General features: G+C 50.5%; 1 protein-coding gene across 1 annotated transcript in view; it reads right to left on the bottom strand.

The window, feature by feature from the left end:
• DNAH17 (dynein axonemal heavy chain 17) overlaps positions 1 to 13,824 on the bottom strand; it is a 15,539,113-nt gene that overhangs the window by 10,604,977 nt on the left and 4,920,312 nt on the right. The window lies entirely within an intron of this gene.

Genomic DNA, 13,824 nt, shown 5'->3' with positions numbered 1-13,824 from the left:
CTTGATTGGAGGTTGTTGCTTTTGAACAGTTCTGCTGTTCTTGGGAGGGATTCATCTTTGTTGAAAGCAGGCAGTCTTCATATGGTTTTGGAGGTCACTGGACTGCAGGACAAGTCGACTTTGGTGCAGTTTTCCTCGAGGGCTGCAGACAGGCTGGCAGAGCTTTCTGGAGTCTTCTCTGCTTTTGCCTCTCTCTGGTGTCATGTTCTTCTTAGGTCGTTGTAGGAAGGTGGAATCTGACTATATGGTTACCCCTACTTTTTTTCCTGTTGTTTTGCTGGTTTTCGACCTAGTTGGCCTGGGACCCTGCTATTCAGGGCCCCAGTCTATCTGCTTTCTCTATAAAATGGACTTCATGTACTTTAGGTACATACCAGATTGGTTACTGGTCACCCGTGTGAGCCCCTGTATAGTGTACCCTAGGTACCCAGGGCATAGGTGCACCTTAGGCCTACCAGGGTCTGCAGCATGTATTGTGACACCCCTGGTTTGCCTTCCAAAATGACACCAAAGGTCTGTTCACACAGCCTGGGTTAGGTGGTGTAATTAGAAACCATTGCAATGGACCGCACACCGCTAGCCCCTCCTCCGGATCGCCCCTAGCGACTCTGGTGCATGGAGTTCTTGAGTGGTTCACCCCAGTGGGTGCAAGTAGGTACTTGTTGGACTGATGATCTCTAGACCCGATACATGTCCCGGGTTTTTGGATATCGCCCGAGACATGGCTCGGGTTTCGGGATAACTTCCCTCATCAGTAGAGAAAACAGTTTGGGGTGGAAGAGAAGGAAGCCAAGCAACCGTCAAAGGCCTCGATGCCCGAACCGGCACGCAGGTTGTCATCCAGGAGCTCGTCAGCTCAAAGCTCAAGGGAGCCAATTTGTAGAAACCATCGCAATGGACCGCACACCGCTAGCCCCTCCTCTGGATCGCCCCTAGGGACTCTGGTACATGGAGTTCTTGAGTGGTTCACCCCAGTCTGTGCAAGTAGGTACTTGTTGGACTGATGATCTCTAGACCCGATACATGTCCCGGGTTTTTGGATATCGCCCGAGACATGGCTCGGGTTTCGGGATAACTTCCCTCATCAGTAGAGAAAACAGTTTGGGGTGGAAGAGAAGGCCGCCAAGCAACCGTCAAAGGCCTCGAGGCCCAAACCGGCACGCAGGTGCGTCGTCCAGGAGCTCGTCAGCTCAAAGCTCAAGGGAGCCAATTTGTAGAAACCATCGCAATGGACCGCACACCACTAGCCCCTCCTCCAGATCGCCCCTATGGACTCTGGTACATGGAGTTCTTGAGTGGTTCACCCCAGTGGGTGCAAGTAGGTACTTGTTGGACTGATGATCTCTATTACCTAGAATGCCAGGGGCGAACCTTGCCTGATAGGTGAGCGGTGTGCTCCCAGACCTGCTGTTTATTTAAAGGTGGTGTAATTACCCCTTAGTTATATATAGTATACCTATATCTATATATACTTATAGATACATAAACACCTCTAAGTCACTCCTATGGCAGGCCTTAAAAATCCTGGAGGCAGAGTGCTTGGTTTTATGTGAGAGGGTGCCCTAGCATGAGCTGAGCCCCTCTGCAGCTTTCGGAACCATCTCCTTATAGCTGTTCTATAATATAGCCATACCATATACTCTTAAGTGCATTATAATCCTCTCGGTTAATGCTTACTTTGGTTTGGCTATATCAAAACATGTCGTGTAAGGTGTCAAACACTTTGGAATACTACCCACCCACCAGTCCTAGCGGCGGGGGTAGCATTCCACCCTTCTAGAGAGAGAAGACATGCAGTAACTGGTTTACCCGGTTAAAGTTAAACAGAGCCTCAGCATCACAAAATGGATGCTGCTGCCACAGACACGAATCTGACCACCTGTTGCTGGACAAAACTGCGGCAGGGGAAGCCTGGACAATAGGTTTCCTGTCCAGGGAGGTGCCAGCACCTCCCCAGACAGGCGTTTGTGTATTGGGGCAGGGAGGGCTGCATTCAGTGAATGCTTTCCAGACACTGCCTGGGGCACACAAGGTTCTCCATGCATTTCCCAGTTCAAACCGGTTGCTGGGGCACTCTGCCCCAGCTCTGACGTGAAACTGGACAAAGGGAAAGGGGTATAACCACCCCCTTCCCAGGTCCACCCACAGGAGGGACCTTAAGGGTAGTCCAGCTCCTAAACTCAGTATAAGTATGGGAGCAGTGTCCCAAGGAATTTAGATTACCCTGGACGAAACTCTGAAACATAAATCCTGGACCTTAGACATTCCATTTCAACTGGAAGCCGGAAGACATCTCCCTTGTGCTCAAGGAGTGACCACCCTGTTCAAACAGGCACCAACAGCAACTTTGCCAGTCTGCATTTTCGAGGCTCCCGCCGGATCCCGAAGAATCTGCGACACATGACACAGACTTCCAGACATCTCTGACCCGACCTTCGCTCACAGCAAAGCTGAGACATGTGGCGGACACAAGAGATGTTAAACCGGAACTCCTGGACATCCTGCATTTTGCAAGCTGCACTCACTTCAGGAGGTAACTTGAAATCGTGCATTGGGGTGCTTGAAGCCTCAGACCCGAGCATCATTTCCTTGGAAGCTCATAGGCCCCTGCTCCACGAGTGACCCTTGGCCCCACTTTTGCATTTCAGCTTGACGCATCTTTGCGGTTCCTAGTCCGTTGGCTAGTGAGCCCCCCGAAGACTTTCCTTTACATCTAACTTGCTTTTCTGGTTGCTCCAGGCTTGCTCCAACTTCCCTACAAAGGAGAAGTTCCTCAGACCTTGCTGGTCTGCATCGAAGCCAATCTCGAAACCGGAACTCCTGGACATCCTGCATTTTGCAAGCTGCACTCACTTCAGGAGGTAACTTGAAATCGTGCATTGGGGTGCTTGAAGCCTCAGACCCGAGCATCATTTCCTTGGAAGCTCATAGGCCCCTGCTCCACGAGTGACCCTTGGGCCCCACTTTTGCATTTCAGCTTGACGCATCTTTGCGGTTCCTAGTCCGTTGGCTAGTGAGCCCCCCGAAGACTTTCCTTTACATCTAACTTGCTTTTCTGGTTGCTCCAGGCTTGCTCCAACTTCCCTACAAAGGAGAAGTTCCTCAGACCTTGCTGGTCTGCATCGAAGCCAATCTCGAAATCCTGCGTGGGTCAGCTCGAATCTTGTTGGGTCTGGTCCGGATACCGACACCACAGTCAACTAGATCCTTCGTGGGACAGCTCGAATCGAGCTCCTGGTCATCGTCGATGCCTCCTGGTCCTAGTGGCTGAAGAGACAAACTTCACATCTTCACCTGAAATCACCCGACATCTGGTGGCATCTTTCTATCGCCTCCCTGGCCACTGGCAAGTGACCCAGACTCTGTCCCTTCTACTTTCAGGTTCTACAGCTCTCCGATCCACCCTTGGATCCACCCGGACACTTTCCTTTGGTCGCCTGCAGCACTTCTTTGCAGCTCTCCATTGAAAACGACGACGAAAACGATACGAAAAGACACCTATGCACCCGGCTTCCCTGGGTGAGGTAACACAAGTACCCTGGTGCTCCCGTGGGTCTTGACTCTCGAAGTGTCCTAGTTTTAAAGGGTTCCATCGTAGTCCATCCGGAAGTGTCCTTAAATTGTATATTTGTTACTTCTACGTTTTCCATTGAAAGTCAATGGTAAACCGCGTCTCCCGTGGGCCTCCTACTTCATAACCTTTGGTTGTTTAGAGTAGCCCCAGCGATTCCACAGGCCCCAGGCCTGCTTTCTAATTCTCTCATGGTTAGTATACCACTATTTTAGTATATGGTTTTTGAGGCCCCTAGGGCATAATGTATGTAGGAGAGTGGGTCTGCAATCCTATGGTCACCCCCGATTTTTGCTTTTTGCTTCACTGGTTTACGACTTTCCCTGGCTGTGGGCCTGCTAATCAGACCCACAGCCTAGCTGTTCTCTCTCTAAATTGACACACATGTACCTTAGGTGCATCTACCAATTGGTACTGGGCCACCTTATCAGTCCCTGTACAGTATACCTTAGGTATCCAGGGCATAGGTGTACCCAGGGCCTACCAGGGGCTGCAGCATGTACTATGCCACCCCTGGCTGGCCACCCAAATCTGACACAACTGGCTGCATGACAGCTGGGGCAAGGTGGTGTAATCACCCTTTGCTTTAGATTTAGTATTCCTATATCTAACCCTAAAATGGACACATACATTCCTATCAGTCACTCCTATGGCATGCCTTATCAATCCTGAAGGCAGAGTGCTTGGAATTATGTGAGATGGTGCTCTGGCATGAGCTGAGCACGTTTGCCGCTTGCGGAACCAAGTCCTGATAGCTGTTCCATGATAACGCGTACCATATACTCTTAAGTGCCTTATAATCCTCGCAGTTATTTGCCAACTTTGGTATCGCTTTATAAAAAAACATGTCGAGTAAGGTGTCATACGAATTGGAATACTAACCCCTCGCCAATTCTGGCGACGGGGTTAGCATTCCACCCTTCCAGAGGGACACGACATGTATGTAACTGTGAACCCCGGATAAAGTTAACTCGAGCCTCAGCATCACAAAATGGATGCTGCCACCACAGACACAAGTCTGACCTCCTGCTGCTGGGAGTCCTCCCAGCGAGGAGAGCTCGGACAAAGGGTTTCCTGTCAGGGGCGGTGCTAGCACCATCCCAGACAGGTTTTTGTGTATCCCAGGTAGGCAGGGCTGAGAGGAAGGTGACTGCAAGTGGCACCCCGGTGTTCACTGTGCATATGCCGGCTCAAACCAGTTCCAGAGGCACCCCAGCCCTTGAGCTGGGGAAAGTCTAGACAAGGGAGAGGGATGTAACCACCCCCCTCCTGGTCCCACCCATGGGCAGGACCTAGTTGCGTGCCAGCCCCTTTTCTTAGGATAAAGGTAGGAGCAGGCCCCCTTCCCAAATTAGATAATTCTGAATCTTGAACTACTGTCCACGAAAGGAACTCTTGACAATTTCTGAAGACTCTCCCTTGTGGCTAAGGAGTAAAAACCCTGCACCCGCAGGCACCACCTAAGCATCGCTGTTTGCTGCACGTCCATCCTGCGGATCAAGACTGACCAGCTCGACGAGACCCGGATTCCCTGGCATCTCTGACCTCTACCTGCATCATCAGCCCAGCTGAGATTCGTGGGTGTGACGAGACCTGAGGGACCGGCCATCTTCAAAACCTGCACAACGCTTAACCAGCACGACCGCCGAGGGATCCTCGAGTGAGTGCACTCGGGTTTGAGAAGCCCCAACCCAGAGCAGCTCCAGCACCGAAGTCCAGCCCCCCAGCATCCACGAGATCTGCGTGGGGCCCTTCTGCTCTTTGCTGCTTACCGCGTTGTCTGGTCACTTGCCCGTTGGCTAGTGGCCCTCCTGACGATGTACCACGACGATTTCACTGCTGGTCTGGTTGCTCCAGACTGGCCCTTGCTCCCCTCCAAAAAAGGAGCACCCCGGACCCTCCGGGTCCACTCCAGACGCCATATTGACTCCACCGCGTGGGCTTGCCTTTGCCAAGGCTTGTTGCTCCAATCCTGGTCCCAGCATCGCCGACAGCAGACACCCTCGTGGGACAGCTCGCACCTCCAGCCTGGTCGCTGACAACGCCTCCTTGCCAGTGTGACTGCAGAGTCCAGCGTCGCCCACTCACCTGATCGCGGTGACCTCATCCTGTGCCATCCTGGTGCCCACACAATCACTGGCTAGTGATTAAGAACTGAGTCCCCTCTGCTTTCAGGTCGTCTCCATCACCGATCCAGGCTTGGATCACACGGAACATCTTCACTGGTCGCCTGCCAGCAACTTATTCTTTCAGGCTCCATAGACTACAACGAGGATTCCCGACGTCTTTTGAACCCTATGCAGCCGCAGCCCCTGGGCTAGGTAACCCGAGCATTTCGGTGCTCCAGCACAGGTTCACTATCCAAGTGTCCAGATCCTTTTTCGTTTTAAGTCTACCTAGTCGGATTCGTCCGGAAACAGTAACTTTAGAAATACTAGCCTCCATAGACTTTGTCCCGCATCCCGCGTGAGAGTGCACACTCTGCACCTGATCTCCTTAGGCCTCCTGCTCCTAACCTTAGGATTCAGTAGTGTAGTCCTAGCGATCCTGACGCCTCTGGATCTTGTTACTCACCTGCTAGTATTTCGCATTCCACTTTTAGTGTATATGGTTTTTCGTGCCCCTCAGGCATTTGTGTAAATTGTGCAACTTGAAGTATTTTCGTAAGAGTTTTGTATTGTGCTTAGCTCCCTGACTCATAAAGAGTTCAGGGTAGACTTGTTATAAATAAATATACTTTATTTTTCATAACAACTTGTGTGGTGTCCTTTCACTTGGTGTTCAAGGGGTATATGTGATGGTAAAACAGCTTGCTTAACACGCCCTCTAGAGTTTAGCCTAAAGACTGCTTTTGTCCACGCTACTAGGATAGCTGGTCTATAAGGTTGACTTACAACCAATCATCAATAAGGGTCGTTTGGTATGATACACAGTGATCACTAGAATAGTGAGCACTATATATCAGGCCAACTTCTCACATTGGTGTGCAGCGGTTGGGATTTGAGCTTGCTATTGTTTTACCTCGCACGTATCCTAAGAATATCACTTGAAAGATCACATAAGTACCCAGGTACATATAACTTAGCTTAGAATACTCTGAGTTCTACTGAACCAGCTGTTGTAGTGTAACAGGGCTTAGCACACCCTGACTACAACTCTTAGCAAGGGATCAGTAGGTAAACCCATAGTGTAGGTAAGTGCACCACTTACACCTCACTAGAAAAGCATGTCTGACCAAGAAGAATCTTCACAGACTCCCCTAGTGGTCATTGACCCTCCACAGGTCATGTCAAGATATGCAGCTCTTAGCTTCCAGGAGATGAGACAACTGTGTACCTCCAGGAAGCTAAAACAGGGTTCTAACCCTACCATCCCATTTCTGATAGGTCTCTTAGAGACTTATGGTGCCAGAAGGGCCTCTAACACAGGCCCCTCTAATCCAGATGGGAGCATGCCCCCCTTAGAGGGAACCCTTGTTGACCCTGACCTTAACCTCCATGAAGCAGAAGGTGAAGAGGAGGAAGAGGAAGAGGAGTTATCAGGGGATGAGGCAGACAAAGGTCAGGTAGTAGTCAGTAGGCTCACCAGGACCAACTTAAGCAGGCATGAGAATGGAACTGGGGGACCCCCAGGCCCACTCTAAGGCAGGCTTAACATTGGGAATGGACGAGTTAGGTCTCTTTCCAGAGGCTCTAACAGATCCATTTGTACCAAAGGCTCTCAGGCATCTTCTCATAGAGGGATGACATCCCCTCAGAGAAGAGAGCATGAAGCTAAGATGAGGGAGGTCAATCTGAGGATTGAGAGGGAAGAACTTGCCCTTGCCAAAGAGAGACTTGCCTTTGCCAGAGAGCAGAAATTGAGTGGGGCAGACCCCACTGGTGGCAGCATTATCCCTAGAGATAAAGACAGGAGTTTTGATACTAGACACCTGAGTAAAATAGTGCCCCCCTTTAAGCAAGGGGATGACATCCACAAATGGATGACTGCTTTGGAGAAGGCCTGCACTGTCCAGTGCATCCCCCAGAGTCAATGGGCAGCTATTCTGTGGCTCTCTTTGAAGGTAAAGGTAGAGATAAGCTCCTAACTACTAGAGCTGAGGATGCTAACAATTACCAAGTCCTGAAGAATACACTGATTGATGGGTTTGGCTTAACAACTGAGCAGTACAGGTTGCTGTTCAGAGACACCCAGAAAATTGGGCTGACTTTGTAGATTGTGCCACTAAGGCTTTTGAAGGCTGGTTACTGGGAAGTAAAGTTACTGATTATACAGGATTGTATAACCTAATTATGAGAGAACAAATCTTAAGTAATTGTCAAAATCAGTTGTTGCATCAGCACCTTATTGACTCAGCTCTGACTCAGATCTGACCTCTCCCCAAGAATTGGGAAAGAAGGCAGACAGATGGGTCAGGACAAGGGTTAAGCAGCAGAACCAGAACCAGGGTGGTGGCCAGAAGAAAGCAGATCAGAAGGGTAATGAGAGTAAGCAAAATGACCAGAAATCTTCAACGGGGCCCCAACAATCTAAGGAGGGTGGGTCCCAGAATTCCCAAAGGAAGAAGAATAATGGTCAGAAGAAACCATAGTGCCAGTACTGTAAAAGTAATACTCACTGGTTTAATGGGTGCACCAAGAAAGGCCCAGCTCCTACCACTACTGCCCCTAAGGCACCTGCAACCCCTAGTTCAGTTAGTAGTGGTAGTGCTCCCCCTAAGGCTATAGTGGGGTTGACATTGGTATCTGAGGCAGGCTCTGACCTAGTCAGAGTACCTACCCAGGCTGTTCTTGTTTGTACTGGGGACATGGATTTGACCCCTACAATAAGTCCCAGTACTCTGGGCAAGTACAGGCAGACACCTTTAATCAATGGAAAATTAGCTCAGGCCTACAGGGACACTTGTGCCAGTGTCACTATGGTGACACCAAACTTTGTGGACCCTGGACAGGTGATACTAGGTTCAGACTACCTAGTGACCAACGCTAGCAATGTCACTACCACCCATAGTATGGCACTTGTTAATTTCTCCTGGGGAGGGGTAAATGGCCTCAAAAGGGTTGTTGTAAGTTCAGACCTCCCAGTGGACTGTCTTTTGGGCAATGATTTGGAATCCTCCCTATGGTCAGATGTGGAGTATAGGACTCATGTGGAAATGTTAGGTTTGTCAGCACATGTCCTTGCTGTGACTAGGTCACAAGCCAAGAAATGCCTAGCTGAACTAGTGCTGGATCCTGGAACAATGGACCAGACACTCACCAAGAGAAAGAACAGTAGGGTTAAGGCAGTGCCTTCCCCCTTGCCTCAAGGAGAGGATCAGCTCTCACAGGAGACTGACCCAAAGACACCAGAAGGAACTGTCCTAGAAGAACTTGAGCCTGAACAGGTTGAGTTTCTTGGGACAGGGGGACCTTCCAGGGCAGACTTGAGACAGGCTCAGTTAGACTGTTCATCTCTGGAAACCCTCAGACTGCAAGCTGCTGCTGAGGCTGCAGGGAATGCCACAGGTGCCCATAAAGTGTATTGGGAAGATAGACTCCTTTACTCTGAGGCAAGAGACCCCAAGCCTGGTGCTACCAGGAGGCTGGTCATCCCCTTGTCTCTGAGAGGTTTCCTTCTCACCTTGGCCCATGAAATTCCCCTTGCAGGTCACTTAGGCCAGAACAAGAATTGGGACAGACTTGCCCCACACTTTCACTGGCCCCATATGTCTGAGGACACTAAAGAGTTTTGTCGCTCATGTGTCACCTGACAAGCCAGTGGCAAATAAGGTGGCACAACAAAGGCCCCCCTTATCCACTACCTGTAGTGGGGGTACCCTTTGAAAGAGTGGAGATTGACATTGTTGGACCAATGGACCCCCCAACAGCATCTGGGCACAGATTTATACTGGTGGTAGTGGATCATGCCACCAGGTATCCAGAAGCTATTCCCCTTAGGACCACTACAGCTCCTGTTGTGGCTAGGGCCCTACTTGGAGTTTTCTCCAGAGTGGGGTTTCCTAAGAAGGTTGTCTCTGACAGACGTGCAAACTTCATGTCAGGATACTTGTCTGCTATGTGGAAGGAGTATGGTGTCAACTACAAGTTCAACACCCCCTATCATCCACAGTGCAATGGGCTTGTTGAAAGGTTCAACAAGACCCTCAAAGGGATGATAAAAGGGTTACCTGAAAAGCTTAGGCGAAGATGGGACATCCTTTTTACCCTGCATTCTGTTTGCTTGCAGAGAGGTCCCACAGAAGGGGGTTGGCTACAGCCCTTTTGAACTTCTCTTTGGGCATCCTGTAAGAGGACCCCTGTGTCTTGTGAAAGAAGGATGGGAGTTACCTCTCAAAAAGCCTAAACAGGACATAGTGGACTATGTACTTGGTCTCCGCTCCAGGATGGCAGAGTACATGGAGAAGGCATCTAAAAACCTTGAGGCCAGCCAAGAACTCCAAAAAGCTTGGCATGACCAAAAGGCTGTCCTGACTGTGTATCACCCAGGACAGAAGGTGTGGGTGTTGGAGCCAGTGGCCCCAGCAGCTCTCCAAGACAAGTGGTCTGGACCCCATACCATTATTGAGCAAAAGGGAGAGGTCACTTACTTGGTGGACCTTGGAACTCCCAGGAGCCCTCACAGAATACTTCATGTGAACAGGCTCAAGGTATTTGTCAACAGGGAAGACATGGGCTTGCTCATGGCTACAGATGAGGGGCAGGAGGAAGAGAGTGACCCTCTCCCAGACCTGCTCACTCAGAACCCTGATGATGGGTCAGTAGATGGTGTAGTCTTTTCTGACAGCCTCTCTGAGCATCAGCAAGAGGATTGTAAACAGGTTCTTCAATCCTTTAGACAAATGTTCTCTCTGACACCCAGTCAGACAAACTGGTGCACCCATGAGGTGGACACTGGTGACAGTCTGCCTATAAAGAGTTAAATCTACAGGCAACCTGACCACGTCAGGGACTGTATCAAACAAGAAGTACAGATTATGTTGGAATTGGGAGTCATTGAAGCCTCAGAGAGCCCTTGGGCTAGTCCTGTAGTTCTAGTGCCTAAACATCCCACCCAAGATGGTAAGAGAGAGATGAGGTTTTACGTAGACTACAGGGGTCTCAATGCTGTCACTAAGACAGATGCCCATCCAATACCAAGAGCAGATGAGCTCATTGACAGATTGGCTTCTGCCAAGTTCTTGAGCACATTTGACCTGACAGCTGGCTATTGGCAAATCAGGTTAGCTGAGGATGCCAAGGCCAAGACAGCATTTTCTACCCCAGGAGGTCATTACCAGTTTGTGGTGATGCCCTTTGGTTTGAAGAATGCACTTGCCACTTTTCAAATGTTGGTGAACCAAGTCCTCTCTGGGCTGGATGACTTCTGTGCAGCATATCTAGATGATATTGCTGTCTTTAGCTCCACCTGGGAGGATCACCTGATCCACATGAGGAAAGTTTTAGAGGCCCTGCAAAAGGCAGGCCTCACTATCAAGGCTACCAAGTACCAGATAGGGCAGAGTCAAGTTGTATACTTGGGCCACCTTGTAGGTGGAGGCCAAGTTCAACCTTTGGAGAGCAAGATACAGGCCATAAAGGACTGAGCTCCTCCAACCACCCAGACACAGGTCAGAGCTTTCTTGGGCCTGTCTGGTTACTATAGGAAATTTGTCAGAAATTATGGAACCATTGTGACTCCATTTAATGACCTGACAAGTAAAAAAATGCCAAAGAAAGTTCAGTGGACAGTTAGCTGTCAGAAGGCATTCGATGACCTAAAGCAGGCCATGTGCACTGCACCTATTCTCAAGAGTCCAGACTACTCCAAGCCATTCATTGTCCAAACAGATGCTTCTGAGTTGGGTGTGGGAGCTGTTCTTTCTCAACTGAATATTGATGGTCATGACCAGCCCATTGCTTTTATAAGTAGAAGGATGACCCCTAGAGAGAAATGTTGGTCAGCTATAGAGAGGGAGGCCTTTGCTGTGGTTTGGGCCCTGAAGAAGCTGAGGCCATACTTGTTTGGCACTCACTTCAAGATTCAGACCGACCATAAGCCCCTCTTATGGCTAAATCAAATGAAGGGTGAAAACCCCAAACTTCTTAGGTGGTCCATTTCCCTACAGGGAATGGACTTTACAGTGGAGCACCGCCCAGGGACTTACCATGGTAATGCAGATGGTCTCTCCCGGTACTTCCACTTAGAACAAGAAGACTCACCTGGTCAAGGTTAGTTTAATGTCCCTAAGTTTGGGGGGAGGGGGGTTATGTAGGAGAGTGGGGTCTGCAATCCTATGGTCACCCCCGATTTTTGCTTTTTGCTTCACTGGTTTACGACTTTCCCTGGCTGTGGGCCTGCTAATCAGACCCACAGCCTAGCTGTTCTCTCTCTAAATTGACACACATGTACCTTAGGTGCATCTACCAATTGGTACTGGGCCACCTTATCAGTCCCTGTACAGTATACCTTCGGTATCCAGGGCATAGGTGTACCCAGGGCCTACCAGGGGCTGCAGCATGTATTATGCCACCCCTGGCTGGCTACCCAAATCTGACACAACTGGCTGCACGACAGCTGGGGCAAGGTGGTATAATCACCCTTTGCTTTAGATATAGTATTCCTATATCTAACCCTAAAATGGACACATACATTCCTATCAGTCACTCCTATGGCAGGCCTTATCAAACCTGAAGGCAGAGTGTTTGGAATTATGTGAGATGGTGCTCTGGCATGAGCTGAGCCTGTTTGCCGCTTGCGGAACCAAGTCCTAATAGCTGTTCCATGATAACGCTTACCATATACTCTTAAGTGCCTTATAATCCTCGCGGTTATTTGCCAACTTTGGTATTGTTTTATCAAAACATGTCGAGTAAGGTGTCATACGAATTGGAATACTAACTCCTCGCCAATTCTGACGACGGGGTTAGCATTCCACCCTTCTAGAGGGACACAACATGTATGTAACTGTGAACCCCGGTTAAAGTTAACTCGAGCCTCAGCATCACAAAATGGATGCTGCCACCACAGACACAAGTCTGACCTCCTGCTGCTGGGAGTCCTCCCAGCGAGGAGAGCTCGGACAAAGGGTTTCCTGTCAGGGGCGGTGCTAGCACCATCCCAGACATGGTTTAGTGTATCCCAGGTAGGCAGGGCTGAGAGGAAGGTGACTGCAAGTGGCACCCCGGTGCTCACTGTGCATATGCCGGCTCAAACCAGTTCCAGGGGCACCCCAGCCCCTGAGCTGGGGAAAGTCCGGACAAGGGAGAGGGGTGTAACCACCCCCCTCCTGGTCCCACCCATGGGCAGAACCTAGTCGCGTGCCAGCCCCTTTTCTTAGGATAAAGGTAGGAGCAGGCCCCCTTCCCAAATTAGATAATTCTGAATCTTGAACTACTTTCCACGAAAGGAACTCTTGACAATTTCTGAAGACTCTCCCTTGTGGCTAAGGAGTAGCCACCCTGCACCCGCAGGCACCACCTAAGCATCACGGTTTGCTGCACATCCATCCTCCGGATCAAGACTGACCAGCTCGACGAGACCCGGATTCCCTGGCATCTCTGACCTCTACCTGCATCATCAGCCCAGCTGAGATTCGTGGGTGTGACGAGACCTGAGGGACCGGCCATCTTCAAAACCTGCACAACGCTTAACCAGCACGACCGCCGAGGGATCCTCGAGTGAGTGCACTGGGGTTTGAGAAGCCCCAACCCAGAGCAACTCCAGCACCGAAGTCCAGCCCCCCAGCATCCACGAGATCTGCGTGGGGCCCTTCTGCTCTTTGCTGCTTACCGCGTTGTCCGGTCACTTGCCCGTTGGCTAGTGGCCCTCCTGACGACGTACCATGGCGATTTCACTGCTGGTCTGGTTGCTCCAGACTGGCCCTTGCTCCCCTCCAAAAGAGGAGCACCCCGGACCCTCCGGGTCCACTCCAGACGCCATCTTGACTCCACCGCGTGGGCTTGCCTTTGCCAAGGCTTGTTGCTCCAATCCTGGTTCCAGCATCGCCGACAGCAGACACCCTCGTGGGACAGCTCGCACCTCCAGCCTGGTCGCCGACAACGCCTCCTTGCCAGTGTGACTGCAGAGTCCAGCGTCGCCCACTCAACTGATCGCGGTGACCTCATCCGGTGCCATCCTGGTGCCCACACAATCACTGGCTAGTGATTAAGAACTGAGTCCCCTCTGCTTTCAGGTCGTCTCCATCACCGATCCAGGCTTGGATCACACCGAACATCTTCACTGGTCGCCTGCCAGCAACTTCTTCTTTCAGG

This window comes from Lissotriton vulgaris, chromosome 7 (genome assembly GCF_964263255.1).
Source record: "Lissotriton vulgaris chromosome 7, aLisVul1.2, whole genome shotgun sequence".
Lineage (NCBI taxonomy): Eukaryota > Metazoa > Chordata > Amphibia > Caudata > Salamandridae > Lissotriton > Lissotriton vulgaris.
Note: the sequence above shows the minus strand (reverse complement) of the source record. Positions and strands in the feature narration are given on the sequence as shown.